Below are 26477 nucleotides of genomic sequence, written 5' to 3' on the forward strand. Positions count from 1 at the left end.
AACGGACCCCAAAGCAGAAAGCAGGGAGCTGAAAAACTGCTTCCTTTTATGCGTTTTCTCTGGCCCTCCCCCAGAGCACTGGGATTGGAAGGGACCTCAGAGAATGCTGACAGGTCACTGGCCAGCCACACATGTCAGTCATGAAAGCACTCCTTCCCCCTCTCCCCCTTCCCTTACTTTCCATTTTTTTTCCCCCCACAGGGAATCCAATATAGGCAAGTTGAATATTCAACCCTTGTCAAATATCCAACCCGCGCTGTTAATATTCGACTCATGCTGTTAATATTCGACTTCCAGTATTCAATTCGACAGCTATTCGACCAGACTTTCACTTTTCAAGGACAAATATGTCGAATATTTGTTGAATCGAATATTAAGTCGAAGCTTTGCACAGCCCTAGTAATTCATCTTCATTCCTCTCTCCTGCTTAAAGCAACCTACAAAGAACAAAGCATGGGTTGGGGATAGCAAAATTGACCATACTTCCCAATTTAAGGTATGATCAATGGGTTGCTGTTAATAGTCATTAGCAAATTTTGTAAGCTCTGATTTGGAAGAGTGGCTATTTCCTATAGGAATTCATATACAGCGGTTCTCTGATACTGGACTTGTGTGGACTCAGGGTTCCTTTATCAGTTTGATCAGTAATCCCTTACACATAAGTATAAAAAGACCTGTTCAGGGAAAATGGCAAGTATATTTAACCTCTAATTAAACCAGTTAGAGTTGACGACCCATGTACTTCCCATTAAGTTCTCAGCATTTTTGTAAGTTTGAATTCAGGAATGAAAATGACCACCTGACAGCTAAGGAAGTCTCAGATGAGATGGGTAGATACAGGTAGAAAAGGAAGCGTTTGATCATGGCTTATCTGTAATTACATTCTCACTGGTGAATCAAAGCAAACAGCCTGTGTAATTTTTAGTTGCATGGTGAGTATTTATTTTGCACAGAACTGTTTGCCACAAAAATAACTCTGCTTTGGAGCAATCATTCGAAGCATAACATGAAAAGGAATCCACATCTGGTCTGAAAATTCCTTTTTGGAACAGCAGAAAGTAACTTGGTTTTTTTAAAATCAAAAGGACACCTGTCTGAAGTTTGAACAACACTGAGAAAATCTGAACAGAAGTAAAAATAAAATGGGTAAAAAGTTAGTTAACAGAAAGCAATTCAGAGAGCACATCTGATAGGATAATGGCACAAATAGGAGCCATGCTGACAGCAACTGGATGAGAGACAGTAAAGGGATACAGTGGGCTAAGGCATCTTTCAATAGAGCTTCATATTCCTCCCCACAGAATCCATGTCACTCAATCCAGTCTGCTTATACAAATTCAAAACCAGTTAAATAATTCACTGCAGAAGGAGGTGTCACCAAAAGGAGATAGGTCAAAAATAAAACTAGTAAAATAAACCTAACAAACAGTGACTCACCAATGACACACTCTGGAAAGGGGGTGGGGATATTATTGACACACTCTGGAGACAGCCATCAGCTTTCCTGTCATGTGCTGGTTCTCCATGCCATACCTAGACTCCTGACAGCCCTGGGCAAACTTTAGTATTAGCCCCCTTTCACCAGAGATAATGAATTTTTTGTTACAAAAGTCTTTATCACATCTGTGGTATCAATGTCTTTAAACAGTTCATTCGCAATTGATAAAATTGCTAGTCCTGTATATGTGCAATATTAAAACTTTTTTTTTCAATTGTAATTTTTTTTCTTCTATTTTGGGCCCCCTTTCTGTTCGGGCCCTGGGAAGCTGCCTGGTTCGCCCATGCAGGTGTCCGTATCTGCTGATTCTGTAATGAAAACCAAAACAGGAGTTTCATAGATTTCATAGACATTAGGGCTAGCAGGAACCTTGGAAGATCATCGAGTCCAGCCCCCCGCCCAAAGGGCAGGAAGTCAGCCGGGGCATAGGATCCCAGCAAGATAAGCATCCAATTTGCTCTTGAAGGTGTTCAATGTAGGTGTTTGAACCACCTCCGATGGCAGGCTGTTCCAGACCTTGGGGGCTTGGACAGTAAAGAAATTCTTCCTTATGTCCTGCCTGAAAAGGTCTTGCAGTAGTTTATGACTGTTTGACCCCGTCATCCCTTGGGCACCCTGGTGAACAAACATTCCCCAGATATTGGTGGTCACCCTTGATAAACTTATAGGTGGCCATCAGATCGCCTCGAGCCTGTGCTTTTCCAGGCTAAACGGCCCCATTGCTCTCAGCCTGTCATCATAAGGTCTGTTTTCCTGACCTCTGATCATGTGCGTGGCTCTTCTCTGGACTCTCTCAAGCTTCTCCACATCCTTTTTGAATTGTGGAGCCCAAAACTGGAAGCAGTACTCAGCTGTGGCCTCACCAAGGCAAAGTACAAGGGGAGAATGACATCCTGGTATTTGCTTGAGAAGCATCTATGGATACAAGCCAGTGTTTTGGTCACTTTACTAGCAGCAGCATCGCATTGCAGGCTCATGTTCATCTTGCGGTCAATGATGACCCCCAAGCCTCTTTCTTCCATAGTGCTAGCCAGTGTAGCACTGCCGAGCCTATAAGGATGCTACAGGTTTTTCTTCCCAAGGTGGAGAACCTTGCATTTTTCGGTGTTAAACACCATCAGTTCTTGTCTGCCCATTTGCTGAGCCTGTCCACGCCAGCCTGGATCACCCGCCTATTTTCTGGCATGGATGCTTTGCCCCAAAGTTTGGTGTCATCGGCGAACTTGGCCAGTCCACTCCTGACTCCAATGTCCACATCATTAATGAAGATGTTGAACGATATGGGTCCAAGGACAGAGCCTTGGGGGACCCCACTAGTCACAGGACACCATGATGAGTGACTGCCATCGATTACTACCCTCTGGGTCTGACCACGGAGCCAATTTTCCAGCCAATGGATCATGGTGGACCCAAGGACACAATTAGCTAGTTCTGCCAAGAGGTGATCATGGGATACCAGATTGAAGGCTTTTTTGAAGTCAAGATATATGACTTCTATCTCTTCTCCCTTGTCCAGGTGATAGGTCACCTGGTCATACAAGGAAATGAGATTGTCAAGCAAGACCTACCTGCAACAAACCCATGCTAGCTATCCCTTAGGATGTTGGCGTTGGCCAGTCCATTAAGGATGTTCTCTTTAATAAACTTTCCTAAGATCTTCCCCGGGATAGAAGTCAGGCTGATGGACCTATACTTAGCCGGATCCACTTTCCTCCCTTTCTTAAAGATCAGCACCACATTGGCCTTCTTCCAGATTTCAGGCACTACACTAGAGTGCCAGGAGTTTTCAAAGATGTGTGCCAGGGGCTGGGCTATGATGCTTGCCAGCTCCTTGAGTACCCTGGGGTGTATCTTGTCAGGGCCGGCTGACTTGAAGGTACCCAGCTTCTCAAGGTGTTCCTTCATGAGGTCAGCATTAATGGAGGGCAGGGGATCTCCCTCACCTGGACTTCCCTGTCCCATAGCAGGCATGGGTGTCCCATGGGACTGATGAAAGACTGATGCAAAGTACCCATTTCATAGGTTGGCTTTTTCCTGGGCATCTGTTGTCAGTTGCCCCATCTTGTTCAGCCGGGGTCCAATGTTGCCCTTGCAACATAAAGTTCATAAACAAGAGATTTTGTGGTTGACCTGATCTAATCAAACAATGGGGACAATATGGAATATATAAATAATAGGGGTGTGCGAAGCAGGTCCTGTTTGATTTGGATTCAGATTCAATGTGAATTCATAGTTTCATAGTTAGCAGGGTCGGAAGGGATCTGAGCAGAAAATCAAGTCCAACCCCCTGCCATGGCAGGAAAGAGTACTGGGTTCAAATGACCCCAGCATGGTGATTGTCAAGCCTTGTCTTAAAGACCCCCAGGGTAGGAGCCTGCACCACTTCTCTTGGAAGTTGGTTCCAGATCCTAGCCGGCCTGGCTTTGAAGTAGCGCCTCCTGATGTCTAATCTGAATTTACCTTCTGCCAGGTTGTGACTGTTATTTCTAGTCACTCCTGGAAGTGCTTGGGGGAACAGGGACTCCCCCAGTGCCTGCTGGTCCCCTCTGACTAGTTTGTAACAGGCCACTAGATCCTCCCTCAGCCTTCTCTTGTGGAGGCTGAACAGGTTCAGGTCCCGTAGCCTCTCCTCATAAGGCCTGCCCTGCTGCCCACTGATCATGTGATTGGCCCTCCTCTGGACCCTCTCCATGTTGTCCACATCCCTCTTGAAGTGCAGTGCCCAGACCTGGACACAGTACTCCAGCTGCGGCCTGACCAGTGCTGCACAGAGGGGGAGTATCACCTCCTTGGACCTGCTTGAGATGCATCTGTGGATGCATGACAAGGTGCGGTTGGCCTTCCTGACTGCATCCCCACACTGCCGGCCCATGTTCATCTTGGCATCAATGATGACTCCAAGATCCTTTTCTGCCTCTGCACTGACGAGGAGGGAATTCCCCAGCCTGCACGTATGCTGCGGGTTCTTCCTCCCCAGGTGCAGCACCTGGCACTTGTCAGTGTTGAATCCCATCTTATTCTCATCTGCCCACCCTTGTAACCTGTCTAGGTCCAATTGTAGCCTATTCCTTCCTTCTAACGTGTCCACATCCCCCCACATCTTAGTGTCATCAGCAAATTTAAACAGGGTGCTTTTTACCCTCTCATCCAAGTCACTGATGAAGATGTTGAACAGTGCGGGCCCAAGGACCAAGCCCTGGGGAACCCCACTGCCCACATCCCTCCAAGTCAAAAATGACCCATCTACCACCACTCTTTGGGGGGCAGCCCTTCAGCCAGTTGGTGACCCATTTGACTGTGCAGATGTCGACACCACAGTCCCCCAGTTTTTTAATGGTAACGGGGTGAAAGACAGTGTCAAAGGCCTTCCGAAAGTCCAGAAAGACTATGTCCACTGCTACCCCTGCATCTAAGGATTTGGTGACTTGGTTGTAGAAGGCCACCAGGTTGGTCTGACAGAACCTGCCTCTAATGAACCCATGTTGGTTGCCCCTAAGCATAATCTCCCCCGCTGGCCCCTCGTGGACATGTGCCAGAATAATTCTCTCAAAAAACTTACCAAGGATTAAGGTAAGACTAAGTGGCCTATAGTTCCCCAGGTCCTCCTTCCTCCCTTTTTTGAAGATAGGAACCACCCTGGCCCTCTTCCAGTCCTCTGGCATCATACCAGAGCACCATGAGTGCTCGTAAAGCCGAGCCAGGGGTCCTGCAATGACCTCAGCGGTTCGTTGATTCGGATCACTGTTCCTGATTCAATTCAACTGAATCCAAATCTGAAGATTCGATGCTGATTTGGAGAATCAGTGATCCAGACACAGACACAGCTTTAAATGTTTTTTCTATATACCTTGAAGTACCAGCACAGCTTGTGAATGCTGCGACGGTGAAACGCATGGTGCATCCCACAGGAGTGCATGGGGGCCCTCTATGTGCTCGGCGGCAAACCCGGAACTGGACCAGAACTACTTCTGGTCCACTTCCAGGTCTGCTGCCGAGCATGCTGGGGAGCCCCTCTGGCTTCCGTGGGGCACCATGTGCCCCACCATCGTAGCTTTGATGTTACCTTGAGGTATGTAGAAAAAACATTTAAAGCTGTGTCTATGTCCAAATCTCCAAATCTTTCCAAATCTCTCTGAATTGATTCAGAGGGATCCAATTAAATTCAGAGAGATTAAAGGGTCCTCTGATTCAATTCAGATTTGGAGATTCGGCCACCAAATTGGGCCAAATCTCTGCTGAATCGAATCACAGACCAAAGCTTCACACAGCCCTAATAAATAGAAGGTACATGAATATGGAGATCAGAGCTAGAGTGTAATTTACTTTTTATGAAAATAAGTTATTCAGGGAAGGAATTTTCTGATTGTGAAATGCTGAGTCCACTGGGATCCTGGTCCTCATCTGAGTTGAGGGATACTACAATAATCTAAATAACTATCATAACATTGGGGTAATGTGCTTGCCTCAAAAACCCCTAGAAATATTGTGCTCTGGGAACCCAAATAGGTCTAATGTTGACACTCCTGAAAGAAAAGATTTCCTAAATGTTGTTTAACTATCTCTGTTCCAGTACTGGTGAATGAGTGTAATGAAATACTGGGAAAACATTTTCTACCCAGTTCTGGCAGAGAAGGTATGCTGCAGACAAATAAAAAATGAAGCAGTCAAAGTCTGATTCCAGGCTATGAACTGATCTGAGCCCAGATGTCTTTATCACTATTAAGCAAGAGGGTAGCAGGTTAAGAAAGTTGGAGCCAGCCACAATATTAAGTTGCAATAAGGCCACTTTTTCATTCCATGGATTTTATGCACAATCCCAAAGACTGCCAGATTTTGTAACGAATTTAGATTCAGTAACAAAGTAAGATTTTCCAATTCAGACCAGAATTGGAAACTGCCCTTAGTCCTCTCCTGTATCCTGATAAAATTTAAAAACTAAAATTGAACACATCTTATATCATTCTAAGATTACCATCTCAGATATCCTTCAGATATTTCCCAAATTCAAGAAATCATCATTATTTTACTCTAACAAAACAGAGTTCATTGGTTGTTTAATGATAGCTTTCTAGGGAATTCAGACATCAGCTAGAAAGCTGCAAGTCTGGTGTTAGAAATGGAGTAATACTGGGAATGAAAAGAAATCAATCAGCTTGAACTGCCAGATGTGGACTGAGCAGAAACCGTATTTTCCTGTCAACTGACATAGTCGGGAGAGTCTCAGAGGACCACATCCTAATATTACTTCATGTTTTCTACAAAGTCAGTCTCTTATCATATCTAAATTATAAAAATGAAAAAAATGAAAAATTCCATCTTAGTTAAGATGGCATTAGTTTTCATATAATAAGTGACAGGTAGCTTTTCTGCTTCTCTTGCAGATCAGCATTAAATGTTAAACAGAAAACATGCCTCTCATTGAACATCCATGCACTGAGAGCAAGCAAACTGGCTTAAGAACATCAAGAGACAAATTCTCTATCAAATGGATTTTGGCAAACATCTAGTTTAGGTATAAAATTACAGGGAATCCAGTTTTTCTTCACTGAGCTTCCTTTCACTGTGTTCTGATCGGTGCTAGTTTAGACTATTTGAGACCAAATAAAATTCACCCAGAACTTTAAATTAATTCCACTTGTACCATCAGGTTAATTTGGGTGTAGAAGGCAAGACTTGAAACATACCCAACCTTCCTGAGAAAACATTACACTCGCACTCACCACCAGTAAGGCAAGATAGTTGCCTAAATGCCAACATGTATGTGCAAGATGGGAGTACCATTCCTTTTGTACTATCTCATGTGTACAATATCAAAAGCTGGAGCTGAAAATTTGGCTTTTAAGCCTAACAACATTCAATATTTTAACCTATGAATTAGGTGGTGCACACTCCGGAGTTTCTAATGTAGGTTAAATACCTTTTTGAAATTTCGAGTTTAGATGTGGCATAAATGCCTTCTGGCTATTTCAGATGGAAGGAGTTGACATTACATGGAATGGTAAATAGTTAGAACGCTACTTGAAACTTTAAACAAGAATTTTTTTTAATAACTGAAGATTTGTTCTTTATTGTGAACTCTGAACCCTTCAATGTGACCTCTGGAATGAATTTAATTGACAAGCAGAAACAACATTGTTTTACCACATCACATAAATATTTTTTATCACTACAGTTCACCAAACAGAAATGCCCTTATATTGACCTGGCCTAATACTTTTAAAAGGACCCTAGGCCAGAACTACATACTGAAGGCAATTATTTTGTAACTGAAGCCTTCAGATATGGATTACCCTCTTAATTCCTATACAAATGGGGGCCATGTGCTTGCTCCACTGAAATAATTGCCAATATTGTCCTGTTCTAAGAAGCTTTGATCACTTAGATTAAGACTTCTCATCAATATAAAAACTGAAAAAACTGCCAGCTCAAAGCTGTCTGTGATTGCAGACTGCCTCCCTTATTTATAGGCTCTCTTCAGCATTCCCCAGTGAAGTAGAACTTCCATTATGGTTAATGGTGCTTTGAAACCCAAGGGATGGTTACACTAGCAATGCAAGGGAGATACACAAGAGAGCTAAACAGGGTATGGGATTCTACTTCCTCTGGAGTTCCTCTTCAGATTGGCCCTTCCCACTGTTAAGACATTTTTTAGCAACATTGTTTTAATTAGTTTGCCTCTGTGCACAGCCCTTAGATTTTCACAAGAGTAAGCTTTTTTCAGCTATACATCAATTGCATTTATCTCAGAGTGACATACACAACGTATATCTGTATACACGTGCTAACACTCTCTCTTTCTCATATATATATATATATATATATATATATATATATATATATATATATATATATATATATATATTGCATGTTGTCTGTAGGAGAATATTCCAGTGTTACAGGCCTATTTCCCCATCTTCCCCATTTCCTTTTTCAAAAGTAGGTTTAACTGAATGAAAAGGAACAAGCTCAGTTTGGTGTGGTGTCTGGCTTGCCCCAGGGTCCTTTGAGCAACTAATAATCAGATGGAGCAGTCTACAGCCAACACCATGACTGTTGTTGGCATTTAATGTGTCTGTTGTGTATATAACACTATACACCCACACGCACATGCACACACGCGCGCGCACACACACACACACACATATATATATATTAGTTGTGTGTAGGTAAAAACTAAGGGTGCATATATGAAAGTTATATATGCACCCTACTATAAATTTAGTAGGACCTAAAGATATAGTACCCACTGACATATCCAACTCTGAACTAGTGGACTGCATTACCTCAAAACTAATGCAAACAATAGCACTGACCCCAAAGTCACCACGTTCTACTTTTAGTTTTGACATCATCAAAAGTTCAAGGACAACAATAAAGGCCATGTGACCCACAAATATGGAGGATATTTTTAAAATTATGTGCAGGCACTTATACACAGAGGTAACAAAGTAATTGATGAGGTTTAAATGTTCCACGGTGCAGAGGTTCCTCAGAATTCCATTTTCTTTTTTCCTTTTTTAACCAAACCTATAAATGAGAACCTCAATATTTTTAATTATAATATCCAGTTTCAGTAACAAATACATTGTGTTAGGGAATGTAACCCAGCGTTCCATACATGCTTCATAACTTTAGTACAGGAAAACTGACATCATCAATGGAAGGATGTAAAATTTGACCTTCAGCTAGACAATGATTGGCATTGACTATAATTCTTTATGAGATTTCATATAATCTACATGCTGATGTGTGTGGATGGAGTACATAATCAACTGCTCTTGAGCAGAAACCACTTTGCACAGAAAGACAATAACCTCCAGCACTAGAAGTTGCAAGGACTGTGGCAATTCGAGGAAGAAACTAGAGCCACATCAAAACCAAATCTATTTCCCAATTTTTAATAAAAGAATAAATAGATGAGCTGCTGTAAGCAACTGTTCACCAGGGCACCCAATGGGAAAACCAGAAATAATGGCCACAAACTTCTGGAAGACCATTTCAGACTCATCTTTAAAAAAACTTCATAGTCAGGGTGTCCAGACTGTGGAATAACATCCCTCCAGAGGTGATGCAATCAGCTACCCTGGACATCGTCAAGAGGAGACTGGACAGTCACTTTGCTTTGTCACCTGACCCCAAGGTATCTTTCTTGCTTGGTGCAAGGGGATCGGCCCGATGATGTTCCAAAGTCCCTTCCCGCCTTACAATCTATGAATTACACAGACTTCACAGAGTTCAATTTGTGAAGGGATTAATAAACTGAATCTTGAAGTTTGTCTCACAGCTATTAGAAGCAAATCAGACTGATAGGCCAACCAGATGGTTCAAAATTGCCAAATTCTGACTTTCACAAAAATTTGATGTACCCTTAGTTTTTACCTACACTAATCCTAATACCTTCCCTAAACAGGAGTGGTACATACTAGAGTTAGACACTACTTCCAGAGAGCAGAAAGTCTGAATAGGGAGAAAACCAGTCAGTGCCTGATACCTCTTCTACCTCAAGACAGATATAGATAAGAAGAAAAAGTTAACTTATACTCACAGTTGTGTGCCTCCAATCTATGAAGGACAAATTTTACACCTTTCTATTGAGGACATTAGTTTTTCTATACTAAACCACTGAAGCGTGGATTGTTTCCTGAGTTGGTAATAAGCAGCATTTTGTGTTACTAATCCAAGATGTTGCAGTACTGCACAATTACATGTGCAAATTTAGTGATTGCATACAAATAACTACATAATCATCTACCTGGGCATTAGCGCGTGTAGCAGCCTCATTTTCAGGTACTCTTTTACCAACTGCAGCATCTAAGTAGAGTCTCCATTAAAAAGGGGGGTTGATTAAATAAAAGGGAGTTCAGAGCATCAAGACTGGAAAAACCTTGTGAATCATCCAGTCAAATCCCTTCATTGCAGGCCATCATAACAATTAATCTTCTTCATAACTTGCTCAAAATTCAGTGTGGGTGTTTTGAGATGTCATGATATTGAAAGAAGAAATGCTAGCTTTGGTGAGAAATAAGATTGAATGGCTTTTCTAGTTGTATAAACAACCTCCAACCCATATTGTTGTCATTATTTTTATAGAGCCTAAGACAGGCTAAATGCTTAGACGCTCTGGTATTTAACTTTTAGGACAGAAAGTACAAGTCCAGCTGCTAAGATTCATGACTGACCTAGGGCTAGGTCAAGTGTGTCTGAGGCTCAATACAAATGTTTTTCATAGCTCTGTGAGCACCTTTCACCTCAGAATGTGACCAAGACAAACATTTTCTTTATCAAATATTTGACATGGGAAAAAAAAGATTTAAACTAACATGCTCCTAGCACTAGAAAAGTGTACTGGGTTTATAATGGAGTTAATCAGGTCATCATAAATGGGAAAAGGGGTTCTTTATATAATTGTTAAACCACAAGAGAAGAAAGCTGCTGATTCAAATGCAAATGGATTTTATCTTCATCTGCTCAGCAAACAGGAATTATCAATCGATAGACTCTTGTACTTGCAATAGCTGTAGCCATTATACAGCTCACTCACAACTGAATATGTGCATCTGTGTATTAATAAAATCCCCACTGTCTGGCCCCGTTCAGATGGATCACATCTTTCTACTTCTAGGGATTCTAATCTAATGCAAATGCCCTTTGTTAAAAAAATACAATACAATACAATACAACAAACAAAAGGTTTACAGGCCCCACTGCAGCAGAGAGAGTTGCCTTAGCTCCACCCATAAACAACAAATTATGAAAAAGCATACAGCCCCAGCAAGAGCTGCAGGAGGAAATTCTACCCGACTCAGGCATCATATCTCCAGATCTGCAAGGAGTGGAGCCACTACCAGGCACTGGATCAAATGCCCATCTACTCTGAACTCGGTTTGCTGACCCAGTGCAGAGTTAGTGTGCATAAACATGGAGTCGACTGTTTTCAGAATTTCTGTCCCTATAGAAGACACCCTGGGGCACAAGAAACATGTATAGAAACCTAGTGTAAAATCAGTTCTGGGCCAATAGTTTTAAAACATGGTTATGGCTACAGACACTATTTTAGGGAAGAAGTGCTGTGCAGCTTCAGTAAAATCCTTCCCGTGTTTACACAACACCACTGTTTTGTGTACCTTTGGGATGAAAAATATCACAATATTTTACTTTTATGGGTAAAAAAAAATCAGTGAGGAGGTCATTTCAACTGGCCCCTTATTAAATTATTCATTGTCGCGCGCACACAGATTTTAGTACTATAAAAGGTCACCCCACTTCTGATGCTGCGACTGTTTCTTGTGAAGTAAAGAAGTGCCCCATGAATATGCAGACGCACATCCCTGTAACACTTCAGTCACTGTGCATTAATGTGTGTTCTCTGTATATTTCAAAGTCAAACAAATAATACCTGTCATGAACATGAATTTCTAATATCTTCTATATTTCATTTTAAATGAAATGTCAAAATGATGGAAAATATTTCCGGGAAAGTTTGCAAAGGGCAGTGTCTAGTAAAAAGCTCTGGTATGTAATTCTGCATTGGTGCAAAATATCATTAAAAGGGACACTGCCACAGCTTAAATCTGATTTTTTAAATCATTATTTTACTTACCTTTGTCACTCCTTTTATGCCAGAAGCTTAGAATTGGAATCTGTTTGCAAATCTGATTTGCCATTCTCCATTTCCATATGTAGTGAAATTGGCCTGAAACGAAGAAAATGGATGCCCTTAGACTCACTCTTTTTCCTTGTTCATTGTGCACCAACATGTTGCCATAATATTTAGTCACATTCTTTCCCCTCTTTGAAGTATTGGCGTTTCCTAAAGATTCATTTTCCTAGCTATGGCGCCTGACATGTGCGTAAGTGCTCACATATATTATTCACTAGGATTAGTTAATCTTATTAGGTGCTAATGAAGTTTTTACCAGCTTGTCTTGAAATCCCAGAGCTAATTTCACCTAAAAACATGTGCTAGCCTCTCAGTTTTAAATCAGGACTTAGCAGCTTCTGCCCAGCTGCCTGTCTCAAGTTCTTTCGCTCCCACTGAACTCCCCTTCTCCCTTCATTGGGAGACACCCTTTACTTTCCACATGCTGGCAAGCCTAAAAATTCTTCTGGTCAGTTAGCAATATGCTGCTGATACTCTTTCCTCCTAATACACTGCCTGGCAGCTGTTGTAGCAACTGATGGCCAGCAAGACTCACCAGTGCATCTCCTACATGCCCAGCTCCCATTTGGGTGTGCCCAGAACCTAATTCTCCCTATTTCTCTCCTACATCCTGCCATTCCCAACAATCCCGCATTTCCTGCCTGCCTTTCCAGCTTCCTTCACCTTCTGCTTCTTCTTTCCGCTGTTTCTACTGCCTTCACTATCCGCTGGGACCAAATGACTCCTGTCTTCCCCCAACACTCTTCTTCCACAAACTCTCCAGCTCCTTTCCAGCTCTCACATAGTAATCCACATGGCTCAGGGATTTTAGCTCTTACTTCCCATCATTTCTCCTCATGATACTTCCAACTGCCACTGATTTCACACACTCTTCTTTTTCATTTCTGAATTTTACCCCCACAGTTCAAGAAAGATGGCCTCACAAGAAGTACCATGTATTAAAAAAAAAATCAAACATTTAATGGGAAACACTTACAAAACATGAACACGATGTAGAGAAAAACCAAAGCCAAAATCCCTCAACTGAATCTCTCCCAAATGTCCTGGGGCTTCCCTACTCATTAAGTCAAGGACATTTGGGAGGGATGCAAACTTTCTCCACTTAACTCTTCCAGCCACTGCCTATTTAGACAGGACCAGAACCTATTTTTCCCTCTCTTGTCCTAGCTCCTAACCTGGAACCCAGAGGCAGAGCTGGCAGCTCTGTGACCTGGAAAACCGTGTGACACCCAAGGTGGCACTAGTTGGTGTGGTGCCAGTCACAGCATAGTGATCAGCCTCCCCTGCAGTCATGGCTATTTTTACCTTGGGGCTGTTGTCTTTGTCACCCTACTTAGTTACACTACTGCTGGATCTAATCTCATTCCTTTCTCGATTACAGCAAGTCACTCATCATCAGGTGGGCTGCTCCTGTGGATAACTCATTCCCTCTAGCACTGCAGAGCCCTTTCTAGAAGCCCATCCAAATCTGCTCCAAGTGGTGCAATAAAATTAATTCTCACAGAGCCACTAATATCCCATTTCCCCTTTGAATTAGAATAGATGGGATCATTCAGAGATCCCACTTCATGTGTCTTGAAGAGGTATGTGTCAGATTAGCAGTGTCATTATCCCTTTTTGACTCAACTGGTTAGACAGTATTTGGTATCTTGGGGGTTGACTCTGTTAGGAGCAGAAAATTTGATGCTAGGATAGGAATTTCTTGGATGAAATCTTGCTTATTCACCAAAAAAGAAACAAGCAGTTTTTTTCCTGAGTGGAGTAGGAATCCAGTACGAGGAGATGCTTTCTTTGTCACAGTTCTAAGCTTCTTTCTAACCAGCATTTTACTCCCAAACCCTCTCACTTAGCTTTATCACAGGCACACTCTATAAATGTTACTAGGTATGCTGAGATTTCTTAGCACTTTCTCTGTATGTTTATGTGGTGTTTCTGCCATCTCTTTCTCTTTCCCTTCAACTCTTGTGCTTCTTGATCCAGGTGAGCATCTCATTTGAATTTAGACACTTCACCTTGCAACAAGGTGGGTCTGTTTTCAGGGCCAGATGGACAGCTAGTCCTAAATGTGTAAGTCATAGAATCCTAGTATCATAGAAAATTAGGGTTGGAAGGGACCTCAGGAGGTCATCTAGTCCAACCCCCTGCTCAAAGCAGGACCAGCCCTAACTAGGTCATCCCAGCAAAAGGTTTGTCTAGCCAGGTCTTAAAAACCTCCAAGGATGGAGATTCCACCACCTCTCTGGATACCTGTTCCAGTGTTTTACTACCCTACTCATGAGAGGGTTTTTCCTAATATCTAACCTAAACTTCCCTTGCTGCAACTTGATTCTGTCATCTGCCACCACTGAGAACAGTCTAGTTAGTGGTTCCCAATCTGTGGTATGCGTACCACTAATGGTAAGTGGCCAACCTGTCAGTGGTACACATTAGCAGTTTTATTATAATTACTAGCCAATTGCATGTCAAGAATGACAGTGGGGGGGAGCGGGCAGGGACAGAGCTCCATGCACCACCCCTCTGTCTGGGCCTGCTCCCCCCTTTCCTGCTGCTGCTTGGGGTCCGGGCCTGCTCCCCCCCTTCCCACCACAGCAGTTGGGGAAGGGGAGGACCAGGCCTGGGCCAGATGCAGGGGAGGACTGGGCCTGAGGGTGGGGAGAAAGTAGGCCGCCACAGCAGGGGAGAAACAGAGGGCTCGGGCTAATCTGGCAGTGGGGGGGGACAGAAGGAGTGGGCTTGGGGCCAACAAGGGGGAGGAGGGGAGGAGTGGACCTGGGCCCAAGGGGGAAGAAGGCCCCCCACCACTGCTGGGCCAGGCTGGGCCAGACTGGATCAGCCCCACTGCTTCCCCCCTTACCACTGCAGCAGGATGGCTTCTTCCCCAACTCGGGCACACTCCTCCTCCCCCCACCCACACTGGGCCCTGGCCCACTCCTCCCCTACCGCCACTGCCGCCACCACCACGATGTATTTGCTCCTCCCTCCACCACCGTCATGTCAGCCCGCATAGGCCCTGCAGGCAGAGATGACAGAAGGGGGCAGGGGCAGGCTGAGGCCAGCACTGGTGTCCTTGCCCCCCTCTGTGGTATCCCGACCCTGCTGCCCCTCTGTGCCACCATCATCACTTCCAAGAAGCAAGGTGTGGGGGGGCGGCAAGGCCAGCTCCAGTGGCTCCATCATCGCCACCTACAGGGAGCAGGGCAGGAGGGGCGAGGGCTGGCTTCACCGCCCCCCTCCATTCCATCTGCTCTGTTGCTGCCTCCTCCAGGGAGCAAGGCAGGGAGGCAAGGCCAGCTGGATTGGCCTTGCCCAACCCCACCCCACTCCATCCGCTGTGTCCTCGCCATCATGGTGGTGCTCCACCATACTGCCACCTCCTGTCCAAACACTTAGTCACACTCTGACTGGCTGTTTCATTGAGCCAATCAGAGTGCAAATAAAGCGTTATGGATAGACAGACAGGCTAAGGCTTTTATAATATTACAATTTATATGACAAAAATTTGCTGGTGGTATTTAAGGTTGCATTGTTTTAAATTGGTGGTGTGCAATCTTTTTCAAACCCCACTTCAGGTAGTTGAAGGCTGCTATTGAATACCCCATCAGTCTCCTCTTCTCTAGACTAAATAAAACCAGTTCCGTCAGCCTCTCATAAATCACATGCTCCACCCCCCCTCACCATTTTTGTTGCCCTCTGCTGGATTCTCTCCAACTTGTCCACATCCTTTCTGTAGTGGCCCAGAACTGAACACAGAACTCCAGGTGTGATCTCACCAGTGCTGAAGAGAGGTGAACAGTCACTTCTCTTGCCCTGCTGGCAACACTCCTATCAATACAGCCCCAGATACCATTACCCTTCTTGGTAACAAAGGCACACTGCTGGCTCATTGTCACTGGTAGGGGTTGTTAAGGCTTTGGCCCCTTTCTGGTTAGCACCTTCTTCCCTAGTGACACCAGGGTGTGACTGCACCCTAGGGCCACCTAGATGGTTCTGAGCACTGCCCCTACTCACCTGCCACAACTTCAATGTTGATAGATGAGGAGGCAGTTCCCTGTCAGTGGTCCCAGAGGGGTCAAGGCCCTGGTCTTTCTTTGCGGGACTCCAAACCTCCCCTTTACCCCACCCTTACCACATCCATGGCCTGGGAGGGCTCTGCTCCCTGTAATCTTCCCTGGGATGATCTCTTCTTACCCGTGAGGCCTGCCCTGAGTGGGATTGGGTATATTTGGCCATAAAATCCTCCCAAATTGATCTCTTATCTTCAGACCAACCCACGGATAACTAAACATGGCCCAGCCTGGGATAACGTTAATTTAGAAGGTTCTTCACTCAAGGTGAAAATGTTCGGCGTCTGCCAATGGAGTACATGGGACTCCAGCTCCCCAAGACCCCTCTGCCTCCCTGGGATGGGAGAAGGAATCTTGGTCTGTCTCTCTGGTTACTTTTCCCAGGGACCAGCAGGCTGGAGTTAATCACTCCTGTTCCCACCACCTGGTGGGAGTCGCCCCTTCCATGTTGGGAGTGGAGGTTCTACCTCCCCTCCCACACTCATATTCAGCTTATTGTACACCGTAACTCGTAGGTCCTTTTCTGCAGAGCTTCCGCCCAGCCAATCAGCCCCCAGCCTGTACTTATGCATGGGATTGTTCTGTCCTAAGTCCAGGACTTTGCACTTGTCCTTGTTGAACCTCATGGGATTCCTTTTGACCCAATCCTCCAATTTGTCTAGGTCACTCTGAATCCTAGCCCTACCCTCCAGCATATCTACTACTCCCTACAAGCTTGGTGTCATCTGCAAACTTGCTGAAGGTGCACTCTATGCCATCTTCCAGGTCGTTGATGAACATACTGAACAAAGCTGGGCACAGGACCAACCCTGGGCACTCCACTTGACACCAGCTGCCAGCTAGGCATTGGTTACTACCCACTAAGCCCAATGCCCCAGCCAGTTTTTTGTCCACCTTACAGTCCATTCATCCAGCCCATACTTCCTTAGCTTGCCTGTGAGAATGTTGTGGGAGACTATATCAAAAGCCTTGCTAAAATTGAGGTATATCACATCCACTGTTCTCCCTGCATCCACAGATTCAGTCATCTCATCAAAGAAGACAATCAGGTTAGCCAGGCATAACTTGCCCTTGGTGAATCCATGCTGATGGTTCCTGATCAATTTCTTCTCTTCCAGCTCCTTAGAAATGGATTATTTGAGGACCTGCTCTATGACTTTTTCAGGGACTGAGGTGAGGCTGACTGGTGTGTGGGTCCCTGGATCCTCCTTTTTCCCTTTCTGAAGGGAAACAGTCCATGAAGGCTGGGAGAGAAGGGGGTTTCACAATCTCTGATGATATGAGCATTTTTGTTCTAATAAATATTACATGCCTAGGAGGAGAGGGACAGGCACTATTTCGCACTTTCATCTTTTGTTTTTAATATTTTTATAATAACATTTTTAATTTTTTTTTAATTCTCCTTCCTTCCCTCTCTTACATACATGCACACACCCTTCCAACTCCCCTTTCATCTCCATTTACTTGACAGGGAAAGCCCCCTGACTGTATGGCTCCTGGCTGGCCTCACACAAGGCCCATAGGACCATATGGCTCCTATTATTTTCACCTATTCCATAAAGAAGCTTAAATTGCTCTTTTACACTCATTCAGAATGAAAGACAATCAGTGCCTCACCAGTTTCAATAAGGCTTTACCTAACCACCAGCATAACAACATACTATATATAGAGAGAGGTTTTTGCATATTGTATCAATGAATCGTTGTTAACCTAATAAGATCAACTTTCATTAGATTAGTCATGTTTATAAAATAGGAATAAGTTATTAAGCCAAGTGACAGAATTTTATGATTAGCTAAGGAATATAGAAGACATTTTTTAAATGTTGGCATAGTCTCGGTCAATTTCCTTCAGCATTAATATTTCAGGCTTGTTGTGATCCATCCAAACACAGCTCACACAGATGAAAAGATGAATCTTCCCCCCAAAAAAAGGAAGCATTGATTTTCAGGCAGCGAATGAATCTCTAATGTCCATACTACCTGCACTGTGATCTCAGGGAGATAAATTATTAATGCATGTGTATGAACATCATTTTGTTGTGATTAGATTTCACTTAAATTTTAATTTAAAAAAAGTCACAGGGGATCGAAGAAGCAGTCACATAAGATAAGCGAGTCAGTCAAAGTTTTATTTTTCATGTTTGTGTGCTGGGATTATCTGGAATCTTATCATTCATGCAGCAAATTACCAAGAGCTACATTAAAAATGTGTATAGCCATTTTCATTTTTGAAAGATTCAAGACTATAAATAATTAAATGGGTGAGACATCTGTTATTTATAAGCTGAAATGACAGTTTTAATTTAGTTCTTCGTTTAGCTGAGCCTGACGTATTGAGACTATGTGAAAGAAAACACAGGAAATATCTAAAAATGACATCTCACAGAGCTTAGACTTACCAGGGTGCAAATCAAAAACTGGTTATTTTGCTTTCCTTTAGACCCAAGCAGAACACATTCTTCATTCATGACCTTATAGTACATGTCCATGCAGATTCTGATTGACTTCTATGCAGACAAGCCAGAGCAGCCACAATGGTTTGAGAAAATAAATCAGCCATTTTATTTTTTTTATGCAGAAGCTCTGAAGAGGCAAACTGCTTATTTTACATGTGTTGTCAGTCACAGATGTATTAGTCACATAGGGAAATGGTTTAAAAATCCCAGCTCCTGATCTGAAGTAAATATACTTCAGATATATGTCCTCTCTGCTTCTCTTCTCCATACATAATAGATTAAGACTTGCATATTTGTGAAAATTAGGAGATATTGGTTTTCTGAAAGAAGAAGTAGAAAGAACTGAGTTTATGATAAAAAGAAAAAGAAAAGGGGGAAAAGCTACTTGTTCCCACAGATACATATTGCCCAAGCCCACTGCTGGTCACTACACAGATACCCTTATCCAACTCCAATGATAATGGAATGACTTCCTGTGACATACATGGCACTGCAGTCTGCAAAGAATTGATGAGTCTTTAACAGCAGAGAAAGGAAGGAGAAAGGTTTTTCCTATTACTTCACAGTTTATATGTCTGTGGGAATTATTATCTGATATTTTTAATTGATTTGCTGGTGGGGTGGTGGGTTGTGTGCGTGCACATGCACGTATGTGTATACAGTAAACAAATCCTGAAGAACAAAACTTGAAAGACTGAAGTTTTGGACATGCTCATGAAAAAATTACTTAAAATGAAAACAGGGATTTACAGTATGCCAGCTGCTCTGTGCTAGCTGCCTGGGTACACACTCTTACCCTGCAGTGTACATCAAAGCTTATTCTCTACTACTGAGGCAGAGGAGGAAATTGATAGGTATTTTCTTTCTCTGCAGGGTGATACAACAGAGGAGAGGGCAGCCCGGGATGAGCCCTCCACTGCTGAGTGGCAGACAGTCTCCCGCGCCAGAGCTATTAACCATGTTGCGGCACCAGTTCCTCCTGTCCATCTGGAGAACAGATATGAGGTCCTGGCAGCCCTGGAGGAGGAGGGAGCAGTGGAAGATTCCAGGGAGGAGACTTTGTGCACACAATGTCCTGTGCGGGCGGCGGGAGTCAAGAGGCCTAAGAGGAGGAAGCGTCGCGTCATTGTGATTGGTGACTCCATCCTGAGAGGTACGGAGGGCCCCATCTGTCGCCAGGATCCCTCAGCACGTGAGGTCTACTGCCTGCCCGGAGCGAAGATTCAGGATGTGAAGGGGATGCTCCAGTCCATCATCCAGCCCTCCGATTATTACCCCATGGTCCTTGTCCATGTGGGTACTAACGATGCGGCCAGGAGAGCCCCTGATCGCCTGATGGAGGACTACCATGCTCTGGGAGGCGTGCTGAGGGAGATGGGCGCACAGGCGGTCTTCTCTTCCATCCTGCCAGTGAGCGGACGCGGCAGACGTCACGAGATGTGCATTGCGGAGACCAACTGGAGGCTACAGGAATGGTGCTTCGAGGCGGGCTTTGGCTTCCTCAGCCATGACCGGCACATCGTGATGAGAGACATGCTGGGATGGGATGGGCTCCACCTTTCCCCTAAAGGTAAGCGTGTGTTCTCTTCCAGGTTGGTGAACCTCCTTCGGCGGGCTTTAAACTAGGCTCGTCGGGGGAGGGGGAAGATGAGGGCGGAGGAGACGATGAGATACCAGGCCCAGCAACAGCCAGCGAGCCCAGACCAATGGTCAAAAGGGAGAAACAGGTAAGCGATGGGGGACGGGGCATTGCTGAGACTAGGGGGTCAGTGGGCACAACCGCTGAAGGCCTCAAATGCCTCTACACGAATGCTCGAAGTATGGGGAAGAAGCAGGAGGAACTCGCCCTCCTCCTAGCTGTCACCAGCCCTGACATAGTAGGGATCACAGAAACGTGGTGGGACTCATCGCATGACTGGGCGGTGAGTGTCAAGGGCTATAGGCTATACAGGAAGGACAGGATAGGAAGGAAAGGTGGAGGAGTAGCACTCTACATCAAGGAGGAATATACTTCCTCGTTAATTAGCATGGGGGTAGAGGAGGGGCACTCTGAGGTGCTCTGGGTTAGAGTAAAAGGCAGTCCAGGGGAGAGAGACTTAACGGTGGGAGTCTACTATAGACCTCCCAACCAGGGAGAAGAGCTCGACCTGGAATTCTTAGGTCAGCTTACAGAGGCAGTGAGGGCTAAGGATGTGGTCATCATGGGGGACCTGAACTTCCCAGACATCTGCTGGGAGGAGCAGTCAGCCAAGTCTGATCGCTCACGTCGGTTCTTAGCCAGAGTGCAGGACCTCCATCTAACCCAGGAGGTGCACAGTCCCACCAGGGGAGACGCCTTGTTGGACCTGGTGCTGGCCACGGGTGATGACCTGGTGAGGGGGCTGCGGGTGATGGGCCACCTGGGAGACAGTGATCATCGCTTGCTGGAATTCACCATCCAGCGTAAGGTGGCAAAGGGCTGCAGCAAGGCAACAGCCCTAGACTTTAGGAGGGCTGACTTCAACAAGCTAAGGAGGATAGTTGGGGAAGCGCTGAGGACCCAGAGGGGAAGGAATCAGATGTCGAAGGTGAGTGGTTGCTCCTTAAGGAGACGATCCTCCATGCCCAAAGGGAGGTAATCCCAACAAGGGTCAAAGGGAGCAGGAGGGCACATAAACCCCCATGGCTCACTAAGAGCATCCGGGATGTCTCCTTGCTAAAAGGGAGGCATATACCCAATGGAGAGATGGGGTCATCGCCAAGAAGGACTATGTTATAGTCGCCCGAGGATGTAGGGGGGCAGTCAGGAAGGCCAAGGCAGAGTTGGAGATAGGACTAGCTTCCCGGATTAAGGACAATAAGAAGTCCTTCTTCAAATACATAGGGGGTAAAAAGAGGGTCCCGGGTAATGTGGGGCCCCTGCAGGACACGATGGGCAACTTAGTCATCACGCCAGATGACAAAGCTAACATATTTAACGATTTCTTTGCCTCTGTCTTCCTAAGTAGGGACCAGTTCAGCCACCTCCCTGCTGGGCCCCCCTCGGGCCCCGAGAGAGACACGCCTGGGCCAAGGGTTAGCGAGGAGTTAGTTAGGGTACTTCTGGAGAGGCTGGACGTGATCAAGTCCGCTGGTCCGGACGATCTTCACCCTAGGGTTCTACAGGAACTGGCTGAGGTCATTGCGGGACCCCTGGCACGGCTCTATGAGCACTCGTGGTGCTCTGGCGAGGTGCCGGAGGACTGGAAGAGGGCCAATGTGGTCCCTATCTTCAAAAAGGGAAAAAAAGAGGACCCGGGAAATTACAGGCCAGTTAGTCTGACCTCAATCCCGGGTAAGCTCTTTGAAAAAATTATCCTGGCACACATCCAGGAGGGCCTTGCGGGGGAATGCATGCTCAGGGGCAACCAACATGGGTTTATCAGTGGCAGGTCTTGTCAGACCAACCTGGTGGCCTTTTACGATCAGGTCACCAAATCATTAGACGCAGGGGTTGCTGTGGATGTAGTCTTTTTGGACTTCCGGAAGGCTTTCGACACTGTCTCTCACCCTGTCCTCATCAAAAAGCTGGGAGACTGTGGTGTCGATGCCCACATGGTCAAATGGGTCGCCAACTGGTTGGAGGGCCGCACCCAGAGGGTGGTAGTGGATGGGTTCTTCTCGACCTGGAAGGATGTGGGCAGTGGGGTTCCGCAGGGCTCGGTCCTCGGGCCTGCACTGTTCAACATCTTCATCAGTGACTTGGATGAGGGGGTAGAAAGCACCCTGTTCAAGTTTGCTGATGACACTAAGATGTGGGGGGATGTGGGTGCACTAGAAGGGTGCAATAGGCTACAAGCTGACCTTGACAGGTTGCAACGGTGGGCGGATGAGAATAGGATGGGGTTTAACACTGATAAGTGCAAGGTGTTGCACATGGGGAGGAAGAACCGGCACCACACTTACAGGTTGGGGAACTCCCCTCTTGCCAGCACGGAGACGGAAAAGGATCTTGGAGTCGTCATTGACTCCACGATGAACATGGGCTGGCAGTGTGGGGAGGCAGTCAAGAAGGCCAATCGTACCCTGTCATGCATCCACAGATGCATCTCGAGCAGGTCCAGGGAGGTGATCCTCCCCCTCTATGCGGCACTGGTCAGGCCGCAGCTGGAGTACTGCGTCCAGTTCTGGGCGCCACACTTCAAGAGGGACGTGGACAATATGGAAAGAGTTCAGAGGAGGGCCACTCGTATGATCAGGGGTCAGCAGGGCAGGCCTTATGAGGATAGGCTACGGGACCTGAACCTGTTTAGCCTCCACAAGAGAAGGTTAAGGGGGGACCTTGTGGCCTGCTACAAACTGGTCAGGGGGGATCAGCAGGTATTGGGGGAGTCCCTGTTCCCCCGTGCGCTGCCAGGAGTGACCAGGAATAACGGTCACAAACTGGCGGAGGGTAAGTTTAGATTAGATATTAGGAGGCGCTACTTCACAGTCAGGGTGGCTAGGGCCTGGAACCAGCTTCCAGGGGAAGTGGTGCAGGCTCCTAGCCTGGGGATTTTTAAAAGGAAGTTAGATGAGCACCTTGCCGGGGTCATCTGACCCCGGTGCTCTTTCCTGCTAAGGCAGGGGGTCGGACTAGATGATCTACCTAGGTCCCTTCCGACTCTAGCTACTATGAAACTATGAAACTACTAAAAGGTAAAATTATGATAGATTTGCTTTCAAGTACCATAAGGGAAGAGTATGTACATGAACAGCTACCAATGAGCACTCTAAGTCAGTGCTTCCCAAACTTTTGCTCAGCATGATCCCATTTTTGGTCCGTGTCCTGGAGGAACAAAGACAAAGGCACGAGGGACCCTCCCTGGGGCAGGATTCATGGCAGAGAGAACCTGGCCCCACAAAGAAAACCGTGAAAGCCGGGCAAACTTACCTATCACAGGAACAAATGAAATGAATGAGCCGTGCTGGGATAGAATGCCCACGCAGTTCATTAGTCAGCACCACTTCCGGATAAAAGCGGCATGGGTGGATGACAAAATAAAAGCTGGTGGCAAAGGAGCAATGGGAGAGGCACAGCCTCTGAAGGATGTGAGTGGCAAGGGTGCACCAGCTAACACCTGGGAGCCTGAGGACAGGCCCCTTGAAGATGTCCACAACCTACTGAAAGGACAAGGGCAGCGTCATGGAACTCCAAGACCCACAGATGCCAGGCTTGTGAGTGGGGTTGGGACAAGGTCCTGTTCCCCTTTTTCTTTCTTTATTAATTCATTCCTATTAGTTGATAACCCAGAGGGACCCCTAGATGAAGGTCAGGGCCCAGGGTAGCTATAGCACAATTAGGGAAGGCACAAAGGAACATCAGGGATGGCCTAAAGTCCCAAAGAAGTCCATAGCTGGGTGAGGGCACCAAAGGCCCCACAGACAAGGAAAGTGCTGGAGTCAGCACCAGAGGGCAAGCCAAAAGATCAACAAGCTACCGTCTTGAAGGCTGGCACATGGCTGGTGTGTAGGGGAGGTGGAGCCCCAAGAACACCCAGTAGGGAGCGTGACCGACCCATGGGGAGCTACAGGAGGGAGCCCCACCACTGAAAGAAAGACCAAAGTCATGGCAGGTGAGTTGCAGGGTTTCCCTCAGGGAGAACATGTTTCCCCGCTGAGACTGTGGGACCAAGCGCCGCATCCTATCCCAGGCATACACTCCAAGGTGGCTAGGGAGCACCTTCTCAAGACCAGGTGGGCACAGCCCCATTTCCTCAGCATGGTCCCATTTCCTTAACATGACCCCTCACTCCCAACCCACATCCCCCTCCCCTGCAACTCCATCTGATGATGTTGTGACCCTATTTGATGTCACGACCCACAAACCACTACTTTAAGTTCTTTGCCTAGTTTACCTCATGGTAAGTCATTCACATGCCCATATCCTTTATTTCTATTTCCTAGCTATCCAAATTACTTACAAACTTATGCACTCATTAATCTCAGTGGAAGTTACATAAGCCCCAAAATGCTTAGAGCTAGATCTATTCCACTTACTAGCTTAATGGCAACTTAATCTACCTTATTGAAGACCCTGAAAAAACCGTAAGTAGTAGGACAGCTATTTTCAGAATGAGTTTTGGTTTTAGTCTTAAGAAGAGAGGCACAAATGGTAAGGAGGAAGATCAACCCGGGTTCTCAGTTAGGTTTTTTCCAGGGACTTGAGCAGGGTGAAATAGGATTGCACTTGGGCACCTCATCAGTGGAACAGAATATGGCACATCTTTTCAAAGTGGAAAGTCTAGCAAATTTATGAACTCCCTCATAGGAGTTCTGTGGTACTGTAGATTTATGACTGAAAACATGGCATAACATTAGTGCAATTTCCTAATAAGAGAAAGCACAAGAAACCATTTCATTAGTATCTTGACTATTAGAGAATTAGTATCCTGAAATTTGGAGCTGCATTAGTGGCATAAAATTTCTGGCATGAAAACATTTGTGGGTTGACTTGTGATTGGTTGTGTTCTGTCTACTTCCAGCATTTTTCCAGTTTTCTAATTTTATACAGCTTTCACCATTCTATGTGTCCATACATAATATAGTTATCTACAGTAGTTTCAGAAAATCAGAGTTCACAGCTATAATGTCAGCATCAAGTTAAAATATTATAAACAAAATAAATTATTCGTATACAGCCCAGTGTAATAAAATTATGTTAGCTCAATCAATCCAATTTAAATGAAAAATCCTATGGCATTTCAATGTTGAAGTGTTCAATTTGAGATTTCTGAGTTAGGCTTTCAAAAAAAAAAGGATTCAACAGTTCATGTTTTTTAAAAACAACTTTTTTTCCACTTACTTTTTTCCTACCCCATTTTTCTAGACCCTTCTCATTTTCTTCTGATCATTCTTCCTTTTCCCTGTTCATACTTTCCTTGGCTTTCTCATTTTTTCCTCTTTATTGAAGTAAGTAAATACGGAGAAAAGTATTAATGTTTATTTGTATAAAAGTAGGAAAATTATTTCTAGTTATATTTACAAAATTATTAAAACAAAAACATTATCATAACCAAGAAAAATTTGTTTGCAAATTTGTGTCGTGGAAAAGAAAAATACTATCATGCATTTGCATTCATAGGCTAGGGACAGACATTACACATAAACTGGTTTAAGTGATTAGAAACTGCTTTAAACCTGTAACAGGACAGATGTTCACTGCACATAAACCAGTTTGAAAATGGCTGAAACTGGTTTGAGATAAACCTGGTTGAATGCAGTATCAGATTTAACTGATTTGGGTCAAACTGGTTTCTGCAATGTCTGTCCCAGACCCCTTCCTAGTTTAAGTGAAATCAGAGTCCTTCAGCATCCCAGATGCTTTGCAACTCTGGGCAGGGCTCTGCTGTCCGCTCTAGCCCAGAAGGGCTAGCCCCTCTCCTCTGCTCTCTGGCTGCAGCTCCAGCAGAGACTGCAGGTAGAGCAGCGTCTACCTGGCTTCCTCCTGCTCCCCCGCTCCCCCACACAACTCCCTGCTCAAGCAGGAATTCCCACTTCCCCTCTGCCTTACACAGACACCTCTCAGCACTAGCTAGCATACCGCATGCTGGCTACAGTCCATGCTGTGGAAGACAATCCAAAGGCAGACAGGACAATCTTGGCTTAGTGTTTTTTGGAGCTAATCAACAGGTTGCCGGGCATGTCCCTCCATTCCTTCTTTAGAAAAAGTTGTTTAAGAAGAGCTTGAACTAATGAGAGAGGCTGTTGTTTTGTTTGATGGGCTAGCAAATGCTAACAACTCCCTACATAATTCCCTATGTAACTCAATGCTCTGTTATCAACAGTAAGGGAGGGAA

The 26477-nt window shown here is 45.2% G+C and overlaps 1 long non-coding RNA gene across 1 annotated transcript in view; it reads right to left on the reverse strand.

The window, feature by feature from the left end:
- LOC149852220 (uncharacterized) overlaps positions 1 to 26477 on the reverse strand; it is a 133695-nt gene that overhangs the window by 25571 nt on the left and 81647 nt on the right. Inside the window, exon 5 of the long non-coding RNA XR_016439438.1 lies at positions 12099 to 12191. This is a non-coding gene — a long non-coding RNA (uncharacterized LOC149852220). The remainder of the gene's footprint in view (positions 1 to 12098; positions 12192 to 26477) is intronic.

Source organism: Crocodylus siamensis, chromosome 15 (genome assembly GCF_052110815.1).
Source record: "Crocodylus siamensis isolate JL-2025a chromosome 15, ASM5211081v1, whole genome shotgun sequence".
In the NCBI taxonomy this organism is placed as follows: Eukaryota; Metazoa; Chordata; order Crocodylia; family Crocodylidae; genus Crocodylus; species Crocodylus siamensis.